Source organism: Callithrix jacchus, chromosome 7, assembly GCF_049354715.1.
Source record: "Callithrix jacchus isolate 240 chromosome 7, calJac240_pri, whole genome shotgun sequence".
Classification (NCBI taxonomy): Eukaryota; Metazoa; Chordata; class Mammalia; order Primates; family Cebidae; genus Callithrix; species Callithrix jacchus.
The window spans coordinates 105,365,539-105,390,293 of record NC_133508.1 but is presented as its reverse complement, the minus strand read 5'-3'; the positions used below and the strand labels follow the sequence as shown (position 1 = coordinate 105,390,293).

General features: G+C 41.7%; 1 protein-coding gene and 1 pseudogene across 2 annotated transcripts in view; one reads left to right on the top strand and one right to left on the bottom strand.

The window, feature by feature from the left end:
- WLS (Wnt ligand secretion mediator) overlaps nucleotides 1-24,755 on the top strand; it is a 128,529-nt gene that overhangs the window by 42,327 nt on the left and 61,447 nt on the right. The gene's annotated exons all lie outside the window — the stretch shown is intronic.
- LOC118142975 (large ribosomal subunit protein eL34 pseudogene) lies at nucleotides 2,945-3,303 on the bottom strand (annotated as a pseudogene).

The following is a 24,755-nucleotide window of genomic DNA, read 5'->3' as shown; positions in this document are numbered from 1 at the left end:
CTATAATAAGAGAAAATAAGAGTGGCACATAAGTACTGCAATACACAGCTGGTAACCTAGATGGCTGCTAAGTGATTAACAGGTGAGAGCAGGGAGATGCTGGACAGAGGGGTGATTCTTGTCAAGGACAAAACAAGATTTCATGATGCTACTCAGAAGAGTGTGCAATTTAAAACTTAAGAAATTGTTTATTTCTGGAATTTTTCCCTTTTTACACTGATGAAACTGTGGTTAAGAAGTTGAGCATTGACTACAGGAGTAGCATGTTGCTACTTTCAAGCAGCCCGTTACGTGACAGACAGTTGTTTAGAGCATAGTCTAACATTGGGCAGGTACTTGCCACAGGTTCCATTTTCAGGTTGTGAGAAAAGTGCTGGATTATCTTGTGGTTCTACCTTTTAATCACTGAAGGTGATTAGCCTATAATTTCATTTCAAATCTTGGCATCAGAATCATTGAATGACATAATGCAGAGCCTCAGGTACGTTTAGGTGAAATTTTAAAAGTCAATGATAAATTTCTAAAATTAAATTATACCACCAAAATTGAAAAAAGTTGATTAAGTATGTTTAGTGAATGTTATTTATAACTGATTTTTTAAAAGAAAGTTTCCCAGTAATATGAAGTAACTCAAATACCTTTAGCTACATTGGGTGTTGGGTTTTTTTTTGCCAGTTTCTAATCAGTTTTATATTCATTATAAATAGATTGAATATTTTAGAATTCTCCAAACTCATCTGAAATGTACTGAAAGCTCCATATTGACATTTTCAGCTTTAGCCGTGTGAATAAAATGCTTTAAAGCTTAATTCGAGCATTTCTCCCAGACTAGAAACTAAGAAATAATTCTACATGCTAAATAATTTCACAGATGAATTACTTTCCAGTAAATATTAATCCTAAACAACAAAAATGCTCATGTTGCAAAGCTTTAAAACATTTCTACATGTAAATGAAATACAAATGTCTTCTTTTTTCTCAAGTATATTTTCATGCTCTAAAATTTTCTCTTCATCTACAAAAATACGGTACTCAAGCTTTCTATCTTAAAAATAATTTTTAGTTTTCTTATAACATGAGAGCTAGCACTTGGGGGGGCATACTAAAATGTTAAGATGGACAATTATTTCTTTGATAAGTGTATAAAATAACTTTCTTGATAGGGCTATGAAGAAAACCACATCAAAACGTACTTTTCATGAGCAGCAGCAACACATTTTGGCTGCTGACTTTTATATGATAAGTTATATGTTGGGTTTGTGGGAGTATTCATTTCCTTAAATTTACCCTATCTGCTTATGGACACTGAGCAGGGATTGATTATATAGATTATATTACATATATTCAGCAATATACATACACACACATTTTAGTATAATATCAGGCACATCAGGTCTAGATTTCCTTCTGATTTTTTGTATTAAGCATGGATGAGACTGTCTACTTTTTATATTTTTTATCATTACTTTGGATTCCTTTCTGAGAGCAATGAATAGGACTTCAGGGAAGAGTTTGGGAGTGTGGCAAACAAGATCCTATTACACAGGGATGGCTTCTGGCTTATCAGAGATTCACCTGTAACAATATTACCTCATAGGTAAGGAAAAGTCAAGACTAATCCATTTTTTAAAACTTTTCTAGGCAGTCTTTGAAATGAGTTTCAGATTTCAAACAATGAGAAGAGATTTCATGTTTGGGCTATGAAATTTAAGCTGGGGTTTATAATACATGTCTGGGCAGTGTTTTCATCTACTTTTGAAGAGTCTGAGCAGATAAAATAATCCAAGGACTACATATTTTAAATGACTTCTAGTCACTTGGGGTTAAATGTTTATTCTCTTTAAATCTTTCAATTTAAAAGTGATACAGGTTTTAGCTAGGATTTGAGTTTTCAAACTCTTAGAAAACTAGAAAAGCATTGACTTACACTGTAGAAGCTGGCAGATGTTTTAATTTCAGAATTTAATCAGGCTGGTGCCTTTGGGAGAAAAAATGATGGCATTATAAGGTGCTTTATAGTAATAAATTTCCTGATCCACAGCTTCTAAAATTCTTGGAATCTCCTGAGTGATAGGAATGTCTCTTTGCATGCTAATGAGCCAACTGATGGCTAGGGACTCCCAGATAGCTTCAGAATGGTCACGTGAAAGATCAAGGCATGATTAGAAGGGTGGGAACTAACTTTCAGCCCCACCAACCAACAGCCAGGAGAGGAGAAGGCCTAAAGATTGAGCCACTCACCTATGGCCAATGATGGAATTAGTCATGCCTAGGTAATGAAGCCTTCACAAAAACTTAGAAGGGTTCTGGGAACTTCCAGTTAGCTAAACTTGCAGAGGTTCCTGGAGTATGGTGCCCTAGAGAGGACAGGGATGCTCTGTGCCTTACACAGCCATCCTTAACTTTGTGGGCACCAGAGACCAGTTTCATGGAGGACAGTTTTTCCACAGATGAGGGGATGGGGGATGGTTTGGGTATGAAAACATTCCACTTCAGATCATCAGGCATTAGATTCTCATAGGAGCATGCAACCTAGATCCCTCACATGCATAGTTCCAAATAGGGTTCCCACTCCTATGAGAATCTAATGCTGGATCTGACAGGAGGCAGAGCTCAGGCTGTAATACTTGTTCACCCACCTTTTACCTCCTACTGTGCAGTACAGTTCCTAACAGGCCACTGACTGGTACCTGTCTGCTGCCAGAGGGTCAGGGACCCCTGCCGTACCACATGCCTTGCCCTATGAATCTCTTATCTGGTTGTTTGTCTGTATCCTTTGTAATATGCTTTATAACATGTGCATAAGGAAAGTGTTTCCCTGAGTTCTGTGAGCCTCTGAAACAAATCAATCAATCCCAAGGAGAGGGGTCATGGGAACCCCCATTTATTTTTATTTCTTTTTTTTTTACAGCAAGTCTTTTCATTTTTATTACTCAAAAAAGTTTCATTTTTTATTTAGCTTTCTGATGCGGTGCTTGCGCCTTAACACTTTCACAACGATTTTCTGCTCCTCGATAAGGAAAGCACGCTTGATCCTGTCACAAACACATTTAGCACAGATGGAACCACCATAGGCCCTGCTGACATGTTTCTTTGTGTTGGACAATCTCATAAGAACTTTAGGTCTTACAGCATGAACCCCTCGAAGCCTGCCTGGGCACACACCACATGCTGATTTCGGTGCTTTCCCAACCTCTTGGTATAAAGGTAAACAATTCTATTACCAGTGGTCCGGGACAGCCTAGTTTTGTTAGAGGCTGTAATGCAGGAAATCCTACGTTGGTATGTAAAACACTGGACCATTTTGAGTGCCTGTACGCAATGTCCCCAGAAGAGTGGGAACCCCCATTTATAACAGGCCACAGCCTGTTTTTCTGACAGGCATCTGAAATGGGGGCAGTTATGGGACTGAGCTTTCAACCTGTGAAATCTGATGCTATTTCCAGGTAAGCGTTGTCAGAATTGAATTGAATTTTTGGACATCCAGCTGATGTCTGCTGTGGGAATGATTGCTTGCTTGGTGTGTAGAGAAGCCTCCCCCGACTCTGCACCCCACGCATTCCATCACATCTGGGTCAGAAGTAGTCTCTGTTATGTTGATTGTGAGTGGAGTGGGAGCCAAAAAAAAAGTGTGTTTTTGTTTGAGGCTTTCTGCCAATGGCTCTAGCGCTTCTATTTCCACAGCCTATAGATTTGAAAGCTGGAAAAAGAGATATGTAAACAAATCCTCTAACTTTGATCTATGCCCCGAGGTTCCTCAAAAGAAGCCCTTGGAGAGTCTGGGGTATGCTAAGTATATGACTTGCAGTGAATCCTTAGAGTGACAACCCATTCCAGTGGGCACCATTTTAGCCAACCCAAACCTTTATTTTCCTAATACATATTTAGAGTGACTTTTAAAAATGATATATCTGGGAAAGTATTTTAGAATGTCATCTGTTAACAAAATTAGGTACACCACTCCAGAGTATATTTTCAAGTAACAGGATTTGGCCTTACCGAGAATTCTAAGCCCATCACGTAAATAATCATTTTTACCAATGATTCATAATACATCCAGACTCCGAATGTTAAGGCTTACTTTTTTCTGATACTCTTCTCTGCCTACTCATACTCCTTTGATTTCCTAACTCCTTTAGAGTAAAAATTGAAATCCCATATCCCTAACAATTAGACAAGAGTTTAACTTTTAAATGGTGGTAGTTTTAAAACAATAGTCTGTAAGAGCTGAGGGGAAGAGGCCAGTGGAAGAAAATCCAGAGACTTGTAAATGTTGGGAACAGGAGTCATGGGCTTCCCAGTGAACACCAGTTACAATTATGAACAGACCTATCTGGAAATCTATGATCGGGTCAGTGCTAGCTTTTTGCTAAATATTTCAGAGAAACAGAATTAATGAATCTGTCAGTGTGTAAACATGATGCTTCTGTCTACTTGTTAGGGATATGGGATTTCAATGTTTACTCTAAAGGAGTTAGGAAATCAAAGGAGTATGAGTCGGCAGAGAAGAGTGTCAGAAAAAAGTAAGCCTTTAACATTCAGAGTCTGGATGTATTATGAATCATTGGTAAAAATGATTATTTACGTGATGGGCTTAGACCTCTCTGTAAGGCCAAATCCTGTTATTTGTAAATGTACTCTGGAGTGGCGTACCTACTTTTGTTAACAGATGACATTCTAAAATACTTTCCCAGATATATCATTTTTTAAAGTCACTCTAAGTATGTATTAGGAAAATAAAGGTTTGGGTTGGCTAAAATGGTGCCCACTGGAATGGGTTGTCACTCTAAGGATTCACTGCAAGTCATATACTTAGCATACCCCAGACTCTCCAAGGGCTTCTTTTGAGGAACCTGGGGGTGTAGATAAAAGTTAGAGGATTTATTTACATCTCTCTCTTTCTAGCTTTCAAATCTATAGGCTGTGGAAATAGAAGCACTAGAGCCATTGAGAAAGCCTCAAGAAGGGATAGCTATGTCTTGAGTAGAAAATCTTAGAGTTTCAGGGATTGAAAAATTCCTGAGACTGAAGAAATATTGGTAAGTGATGAAAGGTAGGGGAAAGCCAGAATAGTGTCTGTGCTGTTCTTATGTAATGAAAGCACAGATCCTCGTGTATGTACTAGAACCCAGTGTTAAGTCTTACTCATTTATTTGTTTCATTATTGCAAATGGCCACATGAAGCCGTAGAATTCTTTCTATAAGTAGCAAGTGATTTTTCTTTCCCCACACTGAAAGTATTTTGTATAACGTATTTCTAGTTTAAAAAGTAATTAGAATGATTATTTTTACCAGTCAGTTTTCAGGTTAGATGGCTGAGTGTCCTGGGAGCAAGTTGACTAACTGTTGGCAGAGTAATTGTGCTTTTCCATTGGTCTATTTAATGGAATGTTAGGTAGATATCAAGTGAAGACAGCTGGAATAAAGGAACAATCTATTGACCGTAAAAAATAAATTCTCAGAATTTCATCCTACAAATTCACCCGTCTCATTATCTAAAATGGTGATGGGTTAATCTGTAGAAGGATGAGAGTCAGAGAATCCTTCTGAGAACTAATTTTTGGCCTTCAACAAGAATTGTGGTGTTTAGTTCTCTGTTTTCTGTTGCTTAGAAGGAGAGGGCCATAAAGAGATCTGAATGGGGCAGAGGATTTCATACACTATAAAGCTAACCCTGCTATGATGGAACAGGCTATTAGTAGTATTTCTATGCTTCAGTAGATAGTCTTTATCAATAAAATATGTTGCAGCAACTACTAAGAAAATATCTGTAACTCTACTCTCACACCCCAACTACTACTCCTGCCAAAAAGAGATCTTCTTTAATGTATGACCATGTCTAATTTATGACCACGTTATAGCCTGTGTTAAAACTAACATTTTGGCTGGGGGTGGTGGTTCACACCTGATGGGTCATCTGAGGTCAGGAGTTCAAGACCACCCTGACCAATATGGTGAAACCCCATCTCTACTAAAAATACAAAATTTAGCCAGGCATGGTGGCATGCACCTGTAATCCCAGCTACTCAAGAGGCTGACATAGGAAAATTGCTTGAACTCAGGAGGTGGAGGTTGCAGCAAGCCGAGATCACGCCACTGCTCTCCATCCTGGGCAACAGAGTAAGACTCTGTCTCAAAAACCAAAAACAAACAAACAAAAAAACCATAACATTTCTAATTTTTTATTGTTGGCTAGTGTCACCAAGATTTTAGTTACCTTTTCAATTTCTTTACCACAATCGGAGTCCATGAAAGCAGAAAGAAAAACTTCAAATTCTCCCTTTGTTCTCCTCCTCCCTCCTTTTTCACCAGAAAAGATAAGTTGAAAAATTCAAAATACAGCAAAAAGATCTCAGAGACTTAAATGGAGGAGGGTTTGTAGTGTTAGGTGAAAGGTAGGGAAGTTGTCAGTATTCAAGATGGGCTCACATGGCCAGTCCCCTTTACTCTTATTGAATTGTGTGCCCCTTCAGACCAAGGCTGAAACCTGGAATTTACCAGTATGAATCAGTTTTACTTGCTGACCTGGGATGGAGAGCAACTAAAATCATGGGAGAAAATGATCTTTTGATGTTTACCCCAGGATAGAGAATATGAGAGACACGATGTTTGTTTGCTCATGAATTATCTCTCCCTTTCAGGAAATCTTCAGGCACATCTTGACAGCTCTTCCTTTGGAATTAACATTGTGAACATGTTTATATTGGCAGAAGCATGGGAACCTTAGGCTTTGTTTTATTTGGGTGTGATTAGTGGTAAGCACATTACTTGGTGACATTATTATAAAGATCCCTGTTTCTCCATAAGCATCACTATCGATGGCTTGGTGGGTTTTGTTATACATTTTCAAATGAAAAATTCCAATTCAGAAACAGAGTAGGGCTCTTTAAAAACCTTCCCACGATTTTAAAATTAATATTTATAGTTTTGGCATATTCAGTCACATACACTTCCTTCCAGTCATCTGTGGGCTTACTGGTCAATTTAACATCGGGGAGTAGATTGTGTTAGATTAGTCTCTAGTCTTAAAACACTCTTTTATGGTGTTGAATAATTTACAGAGATTGTTACTAAACATCAGCTGTTTTATTTAACCTTGGAGTGCTAGAGGGAATACTAGAGAGCTGCTGGTCTAATAATTATCAACTAGGCAGTTTAGACTGTAGTGTAAGGGCTAAGAGAACCCCTGGATACTCTACATAAAATTTCGGTTGTATTTGCTTATATGCATTTTTGAATTAAGAGTGTGGCTTTTGGGAGGTTTGCAAGCAGGTGCTTGACCCAAGTTAAAGTACTAATCCTTTAATTTACCAGATGAAGAAAGTTTGAACTCTGTGGTATTTGCCCACTGTGGCACAGCGGGCTGGGGCCAGGGCAGGATCTCCTCATTGTACATCAGTGATGTAGATAGGTAGATGATACCTTACAATACACGCACCACCCTGTATAGGTGGGTCAGTCTTCTACCAAACAGCATCCTCTAATATCCTTGCGCAGAAGTTGCACTGGTCTTTCTAAAATGATATATTTTCAATTTTTTGAAATCTTCCAATCAGTATTTCAGGGAATGAAGTGCGTCTGGAATCTAGACTGGATGGTAGGCTGGTCCTGTTTATAGTGCCACAGCTGCAGATCACCCATGTGTCTCATTTCCTGCTCTGAGTTTAGAATATAAATGAGGAGATCTCTTTGCATCCATAACAAGTATATCCTGGTTACTAAAATAAAAACCTGGCTGCATCATTGACTAATGTGAAGAGCAGAGAGCACATCCCATAATGGTGCCCCCAACATATAGAAGGTATTTTTGTGTTTTTACCTCCTCTTCTAACTTTGGGTCTTGTCAGTATTTAAATGCCAGCTGGTCATAACATAGTTAATGTAAGGTTCTTTCATGGGGAGTTCACACCTTTGTTTTGGCTAACTTTAGAAAAAAATGAAGTTAAGATTATTTTATGGATTATATTTTTCTAAGCAAAAGGAAGTTAGTTAGATGAGAGGGGAGGAAAATTTTTGGTTACACAAGGCAGAATTCTACTTGCAAAAGTGCTAGGGACTCTACATTGGAAAAAATAATTTTCCCCAACCCAACCTACTGTCTACACAATGACAGTTCCAGATCCTCTTTTGCTTCAGTGAGTTATTAGTAATGGTATTAGTAGAGAGGAACTCTATAGGAAGGAGAGGTTCTGGTTTTTTTATTGTTCTGGTCTAGGTTGTTTTCTAAAATAATTGTATTGAGAATCTATCTTTCTTGCTTTGCCCATTATTCACATTTTGACTAGAAAGAAAATCCCAGGCTTGACCTAACAAGCAAGATTTTGCCTTCATTAAAGGTAAGGTTTGGGGGAAGATTACAAATATTTCAGTTTAGTAGCTTAAAAGAAGTTGCTGTCACATGGAAAGGAGTTCTAATGTTGAAGTTGTTTGCCAGTTACAAGGTTGCCTCTGCCAGTAGTGAGCAGCCTGTTCCTGGTAGTGGTCAAGCAGAAGATGGTTGGTGAGGATCCTAAGAATGACCACGGTGATAGCGGGCATGGGGCAGTGCTTTCTTTACAAAGTACTATTGCACTAGAGATGCTGTTGCTTGTCTTTGTTGCCAGTCATTTGCTTTGGCCTGAACTTGGCCTAACTCCCCCTCTCCCTCAGCATGTTCCATCAGCCCTACTGAATAGGCAACTGGCCACTTGATTAGTCCCCATGCCATAGGTGATCAGACTAGCTATGGGCACTTGGCCAAAGGGGAAGCAATCAAATTCTCTCTTGTAAGAAATTGGGTTTCAGTAATTTGAGGTCTGCCTTTATTAGCACTTAAAGTGAAAAGCCATGAGAGCCACCTGGGCAGTCAGTCATCATTCAACACATGCAGGGAGAAGCTGTGATTGCTGGCTGGCTGAGTGGGAAGACCAGATGCAAAGAGGTAAATGGAGATGAAGACTACTGGTAATTACAATAGACTACAAGAGATGACTTTACTCTTGTCGGCTTTCTGTTCCTGGTTTCAGACCCTCCAGCTTGTCAGCATTTTCAGCCCTTGATTTTCTTAAAGCACTCCTGTATCCTTCCAGCTGATTTCTAGTTAAGTTAGTGGGGGTGAAATCCTGTTACTTGCAAACAAATGTTCACTGATTAAGACAACTTTTATTTCATCTGATCATCTGAACAATCACGTGCGGCAGAGTGAGGACACTGAGGATGAGAGAGTTTACATGATTTGCCAGTCTCCCAGCTGGGAAGTCGAGAGGTTGTGAGTGTACATGATGTTAGGACTCTAGTGCCTTGATCCCACCATGAGTCTATTGATAGTGCTATGGAGTTCTTCCTGTTCTGAGTGGGAAATTATACTAGATGACCCCTAAGGTCCCATCTACTCTATCTCTCTGAAGTTGAGAGTCCATGACTCACTTAAGATTCTCTGGCTTTATAAAAAATCTCATTGGTATCCCTTTGGTTTTGTAAATAGATGACTTCAGAGACCCTCAAGTGAAAACCATTCTAGAAGACAGGGCTCAGTCAGGACAGATACTCTCGTTAGAGGGTGAGCTAAGTGTTGAAATGAGTGAATTTTCTTTTCTTTTGTCACATGTGACCTTGTGTTCAGTTCTGCTCCTTAGGTAGGCAGACAGGGTTGGTGTACTGGAAGTGTATTTTTACACTGACATTAAAAAATGTATCATAGACACCAACACAGGAAGCAGTTTTAGGTGAGTCAGTGTATAAATAACCTCAAAGAGTTTCATGATGGAATGGTAGATCTTTCAGTTTAGAAGTCTAGCATCTGAAAATCCCTTCCCAACTTTATTCATTCATTCAATAGGCATTTGGGGGGCTTGTACTACATGGTAACATTTTGCTCAGGATGTAAGAAACAAAGATAAGTCCTTCATAATACAGTTTCAGAAACCATCATTGCCTCTTTTGTTTAGTTTTCTCTATCCTACAAGACTGAATTCCTTTTTTTTTCTTTGAGATGGAGTCTCGCTGTGTAACACAGGCTGGAGTGCAGTGGTGTGATCGAGGCTCACCACAACCTCCGCTTCCCAGGTTCAAGCAATTCTCCTGCCTCAGCCTCCTGAGTAGCTGGGATTATGGATGTGTGCCACCACACCCAGCTAATTTTTGTGTTTTTAGTAGAGGCGGGGTTTTACCATGTTGGTCAGTCTGGTCTCAAACTTCTGACCTTGTGATCCATCCGCCTCGGCCTTCCAAAGTACTGGGATTACAAGCGTGAGCCACCACACCTGGCCTAAGATTGAATTCTTTAAAGGCAGGAACAGTGTGTTGTTCATTGTTATGCCCTTTACAATTCCAGGCACAGTAAATATTCCATGTGTATTCAAAATAATTAGGAGCTCACAGTCTCATTCATGGAGAGAGAATTTTAAAATTACATCAATGTGTTCAGTACATTAAGTGCCCAAAGGAATACATAATCATAGAAGGGGAGATGATTAACTCACAGAAAAGGAAATGTTTTGATTGAGTCAAAGGTGGGGTTTTAAAGATGTTGGAATCTGTGATCACCTACAATGTGAAGGCAAAGAAACAGTCCAAGGGCAGTATTATTTTTTTTCTGGGAAGTGGAAGAACTTGGGTAGACAACTCCAGCACTGGGTTAAGTACTTTCAAGCCAGCATTCTTGGGCTGAATCATAAACTATGAGTGTTTGGCCTACTGCTTATAAATTACGCGACCCTTGGCAAGGATGTTTTTAAAACTTCCTTGTACTTCATTTTCCTCACCTATAAAATAGAGATAATAGTAGTACTACCTTTATAGGGTTGTTTTAAGGATTGAACTAGAGTAGTATATGTGAAACTTCTGCTTAGTAAGTGCTGGATACATATAGTAAATGCTCAATATAAGTAAATAGTTGGCTAGGTGCAGTGGCTCGCACCTGTCATCCCAGCACTTTGGGAGGCCCAGGTGGGTAGATCACTTGAGCTCAGGAGTCTGAGACCAGCCTGGGCAACATAGTGAAACCCTGTCTATTGGAAGACCTGCAGGCCTGGAGGAACAGTGGGAGAAAAAAGACTTTTACATTCTTATCTCCACCACAGAGGTTTCCCTCAAAACAGATGCCCCTCATGCGTCCCTTTATAGGATCTCCATAAGGGTCGTGTGTCGCATTCCCTTTCCAGGGCTATAGTTAACATGGCTTTCCTGGGAAAGTAATCTGGGCATTAAGCCTCTCCATTACACGTCTGTTTATAGGCTCTCTGCAATGAGAAGCTTACTGTGTGCTGTTGTTTCTCTCTGGCAGTCAGGCTATGTGGTTTGTCTTTTACATAGAGTTCCTGTTTTCACAAGAGCAACTCAGCAGAGTCAAAGTTACAAGCTACATTTTAACTTTTCACACTGTTCTTTGTGTTGCCAAGTACTATTAGTATAGAGCATAACAAGTACAGTAAAGCAAACTCATCTCAGGCAAACTAAGTGGAAGACAACACAGTAAACAAAATGTCAACCACAGCTTCTTCTCCTAATCTCAAATGTCTCTGATTTCACTAGTCCTTCCAGAGGCTTAGGCTGCTTGGTTACCACCGAGGGGTCTGACACATTCCCAGCACCTGTCTCTACAAAAAATACAAAAATTATCAGGGTGTGGTGGCATATGCCTGTAGTCCCACTTACTTGGGAGGCTGAGGTGGGAGGATTACTGGAGCCCAGGAGGTTGCACCACTGCACTCCAACCTGGGTGAGATTCTATCTCAAAAAATTAAAAAAAAAAAATAAGAGTGAGTAGTTATCATTCTTGGACTTGAACAGAGAGGAGGAACCGTATACCAGAGAGAGCAGAGAAGCCCAGAAACTTAGTTGGCAGGGCTGAGTGTTCAGAAAAAGGACTCAGTGGATGTTAGCCACAGGCCTTTCATTACTTCCGGACAGTGGTTATTAACTTCAGGTCAAGAACTTTAACCTTGAGAGAATAATGTGCATAGACCCTATTTGCACATTTAGCATTCATATTTCAACGGAAGCCCTGAAGCTCACCCATGGAATTCAGAGGTTTATGAATCCCAATGAGGCTACACCCCATGAGTACCAAAAGGCATGCTGATCAGCACTGAAGCAATTAGAGAACATCGTCAAATAGAAGATTTGGGAAATTCTTAGCATTTTAGGGAGAATGTGCCCACCGCCATGGTTTAATTATATTTGACTATAAACATAGCAACATGTAAATTAAAATATTTTGAAATGGAGGAATGTTAAGATGGGAGCAGAGGTGTATGGGACACAATCTCTTAGAACAGAAGAGTGCTAAGGGAAGAGCAGGACAGGAGTTAGCAATGGGAACATTCTTTTGGATGAAGGTAATTCAGTAAAGGCTTTAGGTAGAGAGGAGGAAATGTTGATTATGCATCTCCTATGCATGCTCAATGCTAGATGTTCAAGGCTAAATCTGTACTGTTCTCTGTGAGGGTATTATTGGAGAACAAGTTTTAAATTTTAACAAGTATAAAATTATGGAAGTTAAGTGACTTCTCCAAAGTCATGTGATTTGTAGGTGAGAAAGTGAGGACTAAGACCATATTTTTCTACCATGAAATGCTCTGAAATAACATGTTGTGTGCAAAGGACAGTAGGCCCATATGTTGGGCTATAGAAAAGTGTCCATATTAGAGAAGAAAGATGAGCTGTTAAAAGACAGAGGGGCTGGTAGATGAGTTGCTTTGATGAACAGCTAAGAAATTTGGAGTTTGATCCTTAAGAAAAGGAATTGAGGTCAGGCGCGGTGGCTCACGCCTGTAATCCCAGCACTTTGGGAGGCCGAGGCGGGTGGATCACAAGATCAAGAGATCGAGACCATCCCGGTCAACATGGTGAAACTCCGTCTCTACTAAAAATACAAAAAATTAGCTGGGCACGGTGGCACGTGCCTGTAATCCCAGCTACTCAGGAGGATGAGGCAGGAGAATTGCCTGAACCCAGGAGGCGGAGGTTGCGGTGAGGCGAGATTGCGCCATTGCACTCCAGCCTGGGTAACAAGAGCGAAACTCCATCTCAAAAAAAAAAAAAACAATGAAAGAAAGAAAAGGAATTGAAAATCGCTTCTCTGGTGCTGAAATAAAATGTGAAATTCAGGATTTGAGACTTGTAGCTTGTCCTTTGAATTATACAGCAGCTGAAAATTTTATTTCTTTTTTTCCCATCTGGATTTCTCACTTGGTGGTTTTCCCGATGGGAGGGCATCTGTGAACCTTTTAATGGGAGAAGTCGTAAAGCTGGGTTAGGGCTGTGCTCACCGGCCGGCCGGCTTCGAGGCAGGTAAAATGCGACTCCTTTTTGCTTTTCAGCTACAGACACAGCCATCGCTGCCACCACCAGCTGAGTGACTCGGAATCTAGGAGTTGCCAGTAATTGTGGGTTTAAGTCACAGAGGAAAAAGATAAGAGGAGAGCCAGGCTGGTTTTTCCACAATTAAATGTTGCCTCTCGGGCTTCTCTGTTGGCAGGAATCCAAGAGGTCAGGAACCACCAGCCATATTATTTTTGTCCCTGGCTGCCTGCTCTCATTTGTATCCCCTCCTCATTCATGGGAACGAAGAAAAGGTGGGTTGGAAATAAAAAAGCTTGTTCTAGCCTACTTTTTCCTTTACGAAACTTGTCAGAAACAAAGCTTTTCTGTGAAACAGGCGGGATCCCTTCTAGTAGCTGGCTTTTCCTGCAAGTGCTTTCTGTCTCTTCTTCTCTTTCTGCTGGCAGCACAAATATATTTTTGGGGTTAGGGATGTTACCGTTGCTAAAATCTACTTTTCTCCTTGTATAGTTATGCTGTTATGTGGTGTTATTTCTCCAGCACTGCCCTGTAGTCTGGTTCTCTGGTGTTTTTCTATTTGTTAATTGTTTAACTCTTCTATTAGTCAAACTCTAGTTGTTATTCCTCGTCAGTCAAACTCCATGATAAGTGCCCTGAGGACAGGAATGGTTTTATAGTTCTTTGTTTTGGCCTCAATGCCTTCTATAGGAGGCAGTAAACAGCTGGAGGTGTTTTAGATTTCTACATGCATGAAATATTAGAACTGGAAAGGATCTTAGTAAGCCTATGATCCAACTATAGTATTTCATGAAATACTACATTATGGAAAGTGACTTACTCAAATTGTATGACTAAATATTGGCCTTTCTAGAACAAGAAGCGAGTCTCCTAACTTTCCTACACCGTGACTCAGAGACATAATGGGGAAGTACTGGAGCTGCTGAGTCAGGCAAACCTGGGTTCACATTTTGTCTCCCTCTCATCTTGGTAGCATGGCCATGGGCATCAGTTTCCTCACTTTGAGATTGCCTATGATGGTTTCTATCTGGCTGGCATCCACATGGGTGAAATGTCTTCACAAAGAAGGTAGTAAAAAATGTGAGCTTTTAGGAATCATTGTTTTATTTCTTTTAAAAATACTTCATTTATCAGAAAACACATTTCTGAAATCTTTTCAGCATCATAAAATGGTGCCCAATTGCTCTTGGTGAGAACTTCGGAAGGAGAGCACACCAATAGGGCTCGTGGGTGGAGATTCAGCCTAGAATGCGCTAGAAATAGAAATTAATCCCACCCACGGGACATAAGGCTCATATATGTACTGCCTTTTCCTTTTCCCAGTTGTCCTTCCATATAAGGGAGTTTGGCTTGATTTACTCAGCAGTTAGTAACGAAGCTCCTACTGTCACTCATGCTCAGAAGAGGATGTGGAGTAGTGGAGATCGCCAGGCCAGCGGGCCCAACTTGCTTCCTACATAATGTGAATGTCAGTGTCATAAACCACTTGATGCAATAGGAAAAGCCCGGGGCTGAGGGAGGAGGCGGCATTCAGGGGCCAGTGTGTGGAGTGATGTGATGCATGTAGAGACCAACACAACAAAAGAGCGATTATTGTAAGGGAAAGGTTGAGGGAGATGGCTGGAGAGGAAGGGCAGAAAGGGAATCCAGCTTAACACTCCTTTGTTGTGGGTGGCTTTTACTGAGGGAGGAGCAGCAGAGATCTTCTGAGGCTCCACCAAGGGTCATGGTTTTCTATTATGCTTCCTTTTCTCTCACACAGACTTAGGCTTCATCCACCTTGTTTATAGTGTTATGAATCTGTCCATCATCTGGAACCTCGGGTGGCAATAGAATACTGTCCCATTGTCTCCTGGAGCCCAACTTGGGGAATGTCCTGGCTGACCGATCAAGGGGAGGACCTTATCTTCAAATAGAACCCCAAAGCCGGAGTGCAATAATTTCCCACATAAGACGTATGAAACAAATACTCCATGTGAATAACACTGGCCTGACTCCAGCAATAACACAGCTGTTGAAACAGCTTAGTCACCAGGGCAATGGAGGTATGTGGTGAGGGAACGTTGGGGTGCCGTGATCTGACATTAGCTGGCTAGCAGCAGCACTGAGAGCCAACACGGAGCTGTGGGAGAGCTGCAGAGAGAATCTGCTTCCCGTCCACAGGCATTATTCCCTTGTTTCTTTTGAAGCCCAACCATAATCCCCTCCCTGGGCAAGGCAGACTAAGGAGGAAAACGGAAAACATTTCAGGACTGAGGGGAGGGAAAGAAATGGTTTGCTTCTTTTAGACACCTGGTTTCTGCCCCTTAATGATGCATGTTTATTTCCTGGATAACTTTTTTTTAAAATGTCCCAGGCTAGGCAGAGTATAATTTAGATATGGTGAAGGGAAAAAAATCTCATTGATTTACCTTGCCTAGAAAAAGGTCTTGACTCTTCTTAGCTTACTTGTGTCCAGGGGATGTATGAGGAAGTCAGCAGGGAAAGCCCTGGCCCTGCTGCCTGATATTGCCCGAATCTCTGTAGCGGTTCATCTGCCAGAGCTTGTCTGAAAGACTCTGGGCAGATCTGGGCAAAATACTTAGCTGGCTTCGTCAGGATTTTGGGAGGACTAATAAACTGCCATGGAGCAATCCCGTCCCTCTTCCAGCTCTTTGAAGAACTGACCTGTGTGTTTTCTCTTTATCCTGAACTCCCTCTGCACTGTTTGTTTTGGAAGTTGTTAAGTTAAATTAGTCATCCCTTTCCTTTCCTGGTTACTGTATGAGAATGCAGCTGTCAGTCTATGAACTTGCCATCATCTATTTTTAGATACAGTGTGAATGAAGCTCTCTTCTCTAATTGCATTCAGAGAGAGAGAGAGAGAGAGATAGTGGGGGAGAAGGGGAGAGAGGGAGGGAGGCACGCAGGTAGATTTTCACAACAATCAAATCAGCTATTCTAAATGCTCTGTGTACCGACAGTGTCCTGGAGAGAAAGCAAAGAAACCCACCGAGTGTTTTCCTCCCTTGGCTGTCAGGTTTGTTTTCTCTCCACATCGATGTTGATTATGGTCAAATAGGAAAGTGCTGTTGCCACATTTGCTTCCCAGTGTTTTAACACTTGCCAGCTTGGATGGTTCTGAGTTCTCTAGCTTTGTTAGCAAAAGCTTGGTTCATCGATGGGTTCAGATTCCTTGGTAAACAGATTCCTTAGAAAATATCTTTCTGGCAGTATTTTCTGCAAAATTAAATCACCTTAAGCACACTGAGGACTGTCAGCAGCGGGCCTCAGTTTCCTTAGGATGTCTGTCTAGCCACTGCCCCTGCATCCCAGTCTGTCTTCCACACAGCTGCCAGAATCTCCTTCTTTGCTTTAATATCCTCTAAACAAAATGCTGCAGTGCTCAGTGCAAGCTTCTTCCCTTTGTCATCAGACCCTTCCTCTTCCCCAGCCTTCCCTGTTCCCTCCACTCCCTCTCGCATTCCCTGCCATACTGAATTAGTTGCTTTCCCTGACTGCACCCTGCTATTTTGTGCTTATGTGACTTTTTAGACATGGGGCTTCCTCTGCCTGTAATGTCTTCACCTATCTTGTTGCCCAGTGAACTCCTATCCTGCAATTCATTGGTAAATATCACCTCTTCTCAATAGAGTGAGCCAGAAGATTGTGTCTTCTGTGCTACATTTCTTGACCTTCTTTTCAGAACTCTTGATCTTTTTGTGCTGACTGTATACATCATATATATTTTGAATGCAGTACAAACTACATGAAATTATACTTATTTACATGTATACCTGCCTTCCCCACTTTACCGTAAACAATTAAGGGGCAATGACTTTGCCTTATATGCCTTTTTAACTCCACTCTTGTGCAAGGAAACCAGTAGGTGCTTAAAAATATTTGGTGGAAGCAAAAATAGAGTTGGATGGTCCGTCTAGCACCAGGGATTTCAGGAGTGTGCATGCGGGGGGTTACAGGGAGTAGGAGTAGAAAGGCAGGTGGTGGGGGAAGCAAGTACGAATGTCACCAATATAGAGCAAACCACTTGTTTGGTGGTAGAGCGACAGGAAATTTAGGGTTGTAAGAGTTATTTGGAGAAAGAAGGATGATAATCATTAATTTGGTAAATATTTAATGAATACCTTTTGTGTAAAAACATGAATGACATAACTGTGAACAAGACTGAGGCAGTCTCTGGCTTTTAGGAACTCAGCCTAAATAGGAGATGGAAAGAGAGAGAGATGGGGATACACAGTCAGGAAGAAACACCGTGGAGAATAAGTGTCATATTGCTGGGTGAATAGGGTGCTGTGGGAGTACGAAGAGGGGTGCTACATTGAGTTCGGGTGGGTAAAGGAAGGCAAAAGTAAATCTGGGGGGAATTCCAGAAGATGAGTAGGACTTAGTCTGGCATGACTGGGGATGCCAAGCACTGTCTGCAGCCCAGATAAAAAAGACTTTTATAATTCACCCTCTCGAAGAGGGTACCTCTTTAAAATCTGGTGTGATTGTGGGGACCCCTGAGTACAGCAGGTGTAGATAACCTTGAGTAACAGCATTGAAATAGCAGCCAGCATTGGCTGAGTGCCTGCTGTATGCCAGGCCCGTGCTGAATGCTTGGCACGTATTATCTCATTTATTCCTCACAGTCGTAGGAGAAAAGCATCACCATTACTATTATCCTCATCTGACAGATAGAGACATTTAGTGACTTTCCCAACATTGCACAGGCACCAAGTGGCGAAGGTAGGCTGTGATCCCAGACTGTCTGTCTCCAAAGCTGAGCTCTTACTTGTCTTCCGGCGAAGGTAGGAGGGGAGAGGAGCTGTATTTGAAGTGGCCATCCTGGGTAAAAGGAGTAGTGAACAGTCACAGAACTAGAACCTAGACTGCTACATAACATCTTAGCCAATTATGCCATGTAAGGAGTTTTGACGTCATGCTGAAGACAGTATAAAGGCATTGAAAGTGTTTCAGAAATCATTTCTCTAGCAGGAAGTGTGAAAATTAGACAGGAACAGGGAAGGTATTTCAGTCATGGAGCCTGGAGATAATGTTGGCCTGAACAAGGGGAATATCGGTGAGGCAAGAGAGGAGGATAAATCTGAAAGACACCTAGTGGAGCTGACCAAATTTGGTGGTTTGGATTGATGAAAATGAACATGCAGATTTGAATCAAGAGGGAAATCTGGACTGGAGAGGTTGACTTACATCCCAGGGGCAGATGAAATCCTTCAGGGTGAATGTGCTGAGTTAGATGGGTGAAGAGCTACTCTCTGACCTGGTGAACACCGATGGATATGTATCTGTCCATATTCTGTGGTACTTCAGATTCATTTATTTTAAAAAGCAATGATGTCTCTGCTTACTTTTTCAGTGGTATAGCCTTTAAGCAGTAGTAACCTTGGTTGCAATAGGGGTAAGTGGATGTTTTCTAACTGGATGTCACTTTGAAGAGAGCCTAATGTGAGCACCATTCTCCCTTATCCTCGTCACGTTTCATAGACAGATATGTGAATTCAACCAGTTGATAACACATCAGAATACAGCAAGGAATCAGTTTTTCAGTGCTTAGAAATATGTCTTCTTACATGTGGAAAATAATTCTCTGCCATTCAAATGCTTGGTATGACAAGGAAAGACAAGAGAGGCAATGTGAACTAAACTGTTAGGCTGGTTTGCAAAATAATTGTACTCATTCATTTTTATAACCACTCACACCCAGGCCTGTAGGGCATCTTAAGAAAACAGCTAGGGCCAACTTTATAATTAGCTGAGTCCATTTTTGCCAGACCTAACCATGTATAGGACAGGGTTGGTTTTGTTATTTCCTTAATTGAAAGCGTCAAGAAAAATACAAGCCAGGTCAGAGAGTTTTTTATTGGGGAAGGAATGCTGGCATAAATAACCCCAGATTATATGTCTGCCAGAGGCTGGGAGGAGATTCATCTCTGCGGCCTCTTTCTGAGGTTACCCAAACAAACTCTGGTGACTGGCAGCTCCCCTATGGAATGTGGGAATGCACACGAGCATTGAAACCTCTTTAATTTTTTTCCCAGGGCAAAGGCCCAGGAAAGTCACAGTGTCTCTAGGAACCTAAAAGCTTTTGACAACCATAAAATCATTCTTTATTTCCTCTAATATATCTTGTCTTCTCCTTCCCTGCTTTTATTCCAGTTAATAGGTCAAAAATATAACGCAGCGATCTTGGGACTAGATGGAGAGGAAAATGGTATTCGAAGCAGCCTTGGAGTAGTTCCCACTGTTTCCATACCGCAAAGGTGGAAACTGAGACTTATCAAGGTTGTTCAGGTGGAAAGCCATAAAAGTAGAATTCAAAATCAGATGTATTTGGTGCCTGGTGTGTACATTCTCTACTAACCTGGCTGGCAAAGACCTGTTTCAAATATAGAAGGTGTAGAGAAGGTGTGTAGAAGGTGAGAAGCATTCTAATGTCTTCCTCAGTTAAGGTTCTAGTGGCCTTTCATTGCATCTTCTTCTCCCCACATCCCCACCCCAGGGACCATTCTTACATTAAGAACAGCTGCCCTAGATTTCTTGGGGACACTAGACTTCTTTCCTGGCTATTTCCAACCGTCCTCCCCTAACCATCACCATTGTTTGGGGTTTATAGATGGGACTTTCTCCTCTCTCTGACTTTCCACTTGCCTGCAGAAAAACTATTGGCTGTGGTTCTTGCAAGCAGGGCAGGGCAGTATAACTGGTACAGAGACAGACTTCCTAAGGATACAACTAGTTGATGCTTCCCAGTGTGGAAAGGTATGGATCTTTCTGCCTGTAATGACACTTTGCAGTCTAGGTCTGCTCCTATGGAACCCTAGAGCATAGGGGAAACTACCCCCATAACAGGATGGAAATAGTAAGTGTAGCAAACTACAATGCCTTTCCACACTTCCTTTCCTCTGAGTATTCTAAATGAATTCTCCACCCAACCGTCTCCAAAGCTATTTGAGAAATGTGAAGCTTGGTTAGCCCATAGGACCTATGGACTTCTATACCAAAGCCGCTGGTATAGTACAGGCATGGAAAACTATGGATTTCAAATCTACAAATGCCCTATGCTGATACCTTACAACTGTACCCCATGAAACTGGTATAACCAGTGTCCTTGTTTTATAGGGAAGCTTCTCCAGTGCCAACTGCAGCTCAGCCTTCCTGCCATTCTCCCAGAGAGTTCAAATTGGATTCTTCACCTTCATGATCTCTGGGGGTGGAGGGGGAAGTATTGCCCACATAGTATCCCAGGAGCCACGAAACCAGTGTTTTATTAAATGCAACACCGTCGTTAACGCTGAACTTTATTTCCAAGTCCATTGACAGCAGAAGAGAAAACAATTCAGGCGAACCGCTTAGCAGTTTTACTGTCTTCCTCTGTCTAGCGCTTTCCTGTTTCTGAGTTTTGTGATCTAGGTTTGGATTACGGATTCATAGTGGGAAGCTCTGTGTTCCTGAAACCTGGTAATTATTTTGAAATAAGGATAAGTATAAGAGTTTCACTTCCTTAATAAAATGACAGCAACAGTACCTTACCCTTCATGCTTTCTGCTCTCTTAAGTATTTTTCATGCAGTAACTAGTGTAATAATCACAAAATTCTAGGTGTTGAGTCCTATCCCAACAGATAGGGAACTTTGTCTGCTAAGACTGACTTATGCTACCTCATGCCTGCTGTCTATCTAGGGGTGGGGAGTGCTATCACTGTCTAGGGAAGGTCACTTGAACAGGCCATGCTCCCTGTGGTGTCTATTTTTTATGTATATCATAAAAGATGGCAGGATGCTATGAGACTACAGGGTCCTCAGTCTGGTATTTCTAGGGGCAGGGCTTTCTGCGTTTTGGCATCTTCACCTCAAACACAGGAATAACACCTCTGCTTCAGATTGCACAGGGAGTAAGGAGATGATAACTCGAGGAGACGGCAGAACATGCTATAAATTTAACAACCAATAGTAGAAGGCTTTAGAAAGCTGAGATTAGAGGAATCCAGACATGCTTAGGAGCTGTACTTACAGCCTCCCAGGAACACTGCCTGTTTCTCTCCTATAGGAAGCTGGAAAGGTGTTTAGTCTGAGTTGAGTGGCTCTTTGACCAAGTATGCTTGATTCAGCTGTTAGTTTCTTTTGAATTCTACTGTGTTTTTTGGTTGGTTTGTTGTTTGTTTTCACCCACAAAGGTAGGAGAGTGCAGTGGGGCCCTCGTGTGATCCAGACTGAAGCTCTGCTGTTTACTAGCCATATATTCTCCGGCAATTTTTATAACATCTTATTCCCCTGATGGATGTGAGGCCTGAAGAAGGCTGGTGCATGTTAGCCTCTGATGAAGGAGAGCTGCGTCTCTTATTCAAGGCTTAGCATATTCATACCGTGTGACTGCTTCGAGGGGCTTCTTTTATTACAAGTTAGCCAGTTTTCTTTAAGCAATACCAAAAAAAGTGATTTTATTTTAAGGCAATTTCAATGACTTTATACAAGTTCCTTAAGATCTGGGGGCATCACTTTACTCAATAATTAAAAGGAAATATGTCCACTTCGTGGAATTGTTGGGAACGTTAAATGAGGTAATTTAAATGAAAGCATAGAAACCACGGGATCTTAATATGGAGTAACTGTACATTAAAATGCTGTTTGCAGTAACCATTTTAAAGTACATACTTTAAAACAGTTTTTCCTTTGGGATCCCTAGGAGAGTGAATAACTTTTGAAGCTGGGACTAGGCAAGGAAGCAATCTTATCTCGCTTTGTCTCTTTGAGGCTGCTCTGAACCAGGCCCACCCCAAACATATGTGGGGCTTGGGGAAAGAGTTTGAATGAAGGCATGCCTATCATGTGTCTAAATATTTAAAAGTAGTCCATCAGGCCAGCAAACTGGTAAGCCAAGTATGTTGTATCCTCTAATGATGAGTGACCTACATAATAAACTGAATGGTTAGGTTTGAATTGAGGATTCATGAACAACTTGGAATTCTGTGCCAAAATGTGACTGGCCAAGAAGTGTGGGCCCCTACACCCCTTTTCTCCACACTTCTGGCTCCATCCCATAAAGAGAGGATCCTTGCATGCTTGTGTATGGACACCCTAACCTCCAAGCTCAAGCTGTGTTCATATCATCTAACAAATAGCCTTGTCAACCCCATCCCCTCGAGAGTGCACAAGTGGTTGTCTAGTTCTGCTTGGGAAGCCAGATCTGGAAAGAGACCACACAGACCTTGGAAATAAGATTAGAGTTCAGACCTGTCTATGCAGAATGTTCTGGGGTCTGACATCTCGGAGCATAGTCTAGAAGTGACAGGGTTAGTAGGCCCTGGGTATACATATCCTCTTCACTTAGGAGTCTTCTTGTCCTGTAAAGAAGGGAACAGCTGGCTGGGCACAGCGGCTTATGCCTGTAACCCAGCACTTTGGGAGGCCAAGGTGGGTGGATCATGAGGTGAAGAGATAGAGACCATCTTGCCAACATCGTGGAACCCCGTCTCTACTAAAAATACAAAAATTAGCTGGGCATGGAGGTGCGTGCCTGTAGTCATCCTAGCTACTTGGGAGGCTGAGGCAAGGGAATCTCTTAGACCCAGGAGGCAGAGGTTGCAGTGAGCTGAGATTATGCCACTGCACTCGAGCTTGGCTACAGAGTAAGGCTCTGTCTCAAAAAAAAAAAAAAAAAGGAAACAGCTGACAGAGTGGAATCCTTTGAAAGTGTGGGGCCCAAACTTCAAAGGCCCCTCTTGCCTGTGTCTAAGGCCAGTGTTGCTCTGAACCCTATGGCTCCAAGGAGAACAACATGTGAGCTATTTGTAGCCTATATGTGAGCTGATGACCTTTTTACAGCTTTTCATATTTGTACCCTTGTGGTTCTCCAAGCACCCTTTCCAATACAGTTTAAAGTCCCAATTCCTGCTCTCGGTGTTAGAAGTAGGATGTACTTTATTGCCTAAGATTGGACTCCATGGGAGCTCTAACTGATTCTTTCTGTTGACCACTGAGGCTACTAAGTGGGGAGAAGTTGTAGCCAGCTTGATCCCTGACCATGCGGAGATACCATCTCTGAGCATTGCTTCTGCCAAGCTGGGAGTTTCTTCTACAGACCCTTGCTCTTCTCCACATCCAGCCCTGGGTCTCTGTATTGCCCTGGTGTCCTCAAGTCCAAAGTTTGCCCTTGGATTGTGCAGAGATGAGAAGATGTGGGAGAACTGAGGCAGCCGTTTTGTGGGCAGACTTTGACCCCATTACCCCATTGTCAATGCCATGCTTTGTTCTGCCTTCTGCAACCCTTGGCACTTTCAAATTCTGAGTGGCTTCAGGTTCCTGCAGACATATTGGCTTACTTGTCTAGAATATCCCCTCTATAAGAGTGTAGGCTGTGGCTGTCAGGAAACCCTACTTCATGTATTTTTTTTTTTCTGTTAAAAAACTGTTGAGGCTGGGCACAGTGGTTCATGCCTATAATCCCTACACTTTGGGAGGCCGAGGTAGGAGGATCACCTGAGGTCAGGAGTTCAAGACCAGCCTGACCAACATGGAGAAACCCTGTCTCTATTAAAAAATATAAAATTAGCCAGGTGTGGTGGCACATGCCTGTAATCCCAGCCACTTGGGAGGCTGAGGCAGGAGAGTCACTTGAACCCTAGAGGCGAAGGTTGTGGTGAGCCAAGAGCACACTATTGCATGTCAGCCTGGGCAACAAGAGCGAAACTCGGTCTCAAGGAAAAGAAATTGAAACTCTAGTCTGCTCATGTCTTTACAGTTAGTTTTTTCCCCTGTGATTTAATATGTTTCACTTTTCTTTACTATCTTTGTCTTTATTCTGTGGAATTTCAGGAGGAAAACACAGCAGCCAATTCACCATGTTTAACTGAGGGTAAAAATGATAATAATAGTAGAATAGTGGATACTGATGTTCATTGAGGGTTTCCTCTATATCAGAATGGCCTCAAATTCCTTCTTCCATGGATTATCTCTTCCTCTTCCTAGATTTCTTCTGAGAACCAGGGATCTGCCACTGTGTCAGCTTCGAGCCACCGTAGATCAGTGGATAGGAAAGCCCTGCTTTTTCAGAGGGCAGTTATTCCTGTCTGTTTCCCTTGTGACTTGTGTGTGTTCAGGTTTAGTAGACATTTATTAAGCACCTACTGCTTACTAGGCAGTATACAATGCTTTCACTAACTTGACTTTTAATCCTTGACACAGCCTTTGAGGAAGTGGGTATTACTTAGATGAGCAAACTCAGCTGCCTGGATGCTGAGACTTCTTCAAGGCTGAATAGCCAGAGCCTAAAACTGTGCTCATTTCCATAACTCTAGTGATGGCTGGATCTCCAGTCATTCATTAACTTTTTTAAAACATCATTTTGTAATTTTTTTTTTTAGCCCATCAGCTATTGTTAGTGTATTTTATGTGTGGCTCAAGACAATTCTTCTCCTTCCAATATGGCCCAGGGAATCCAAAAGATTGAACACCCTGGACTAGATGATACAATGAA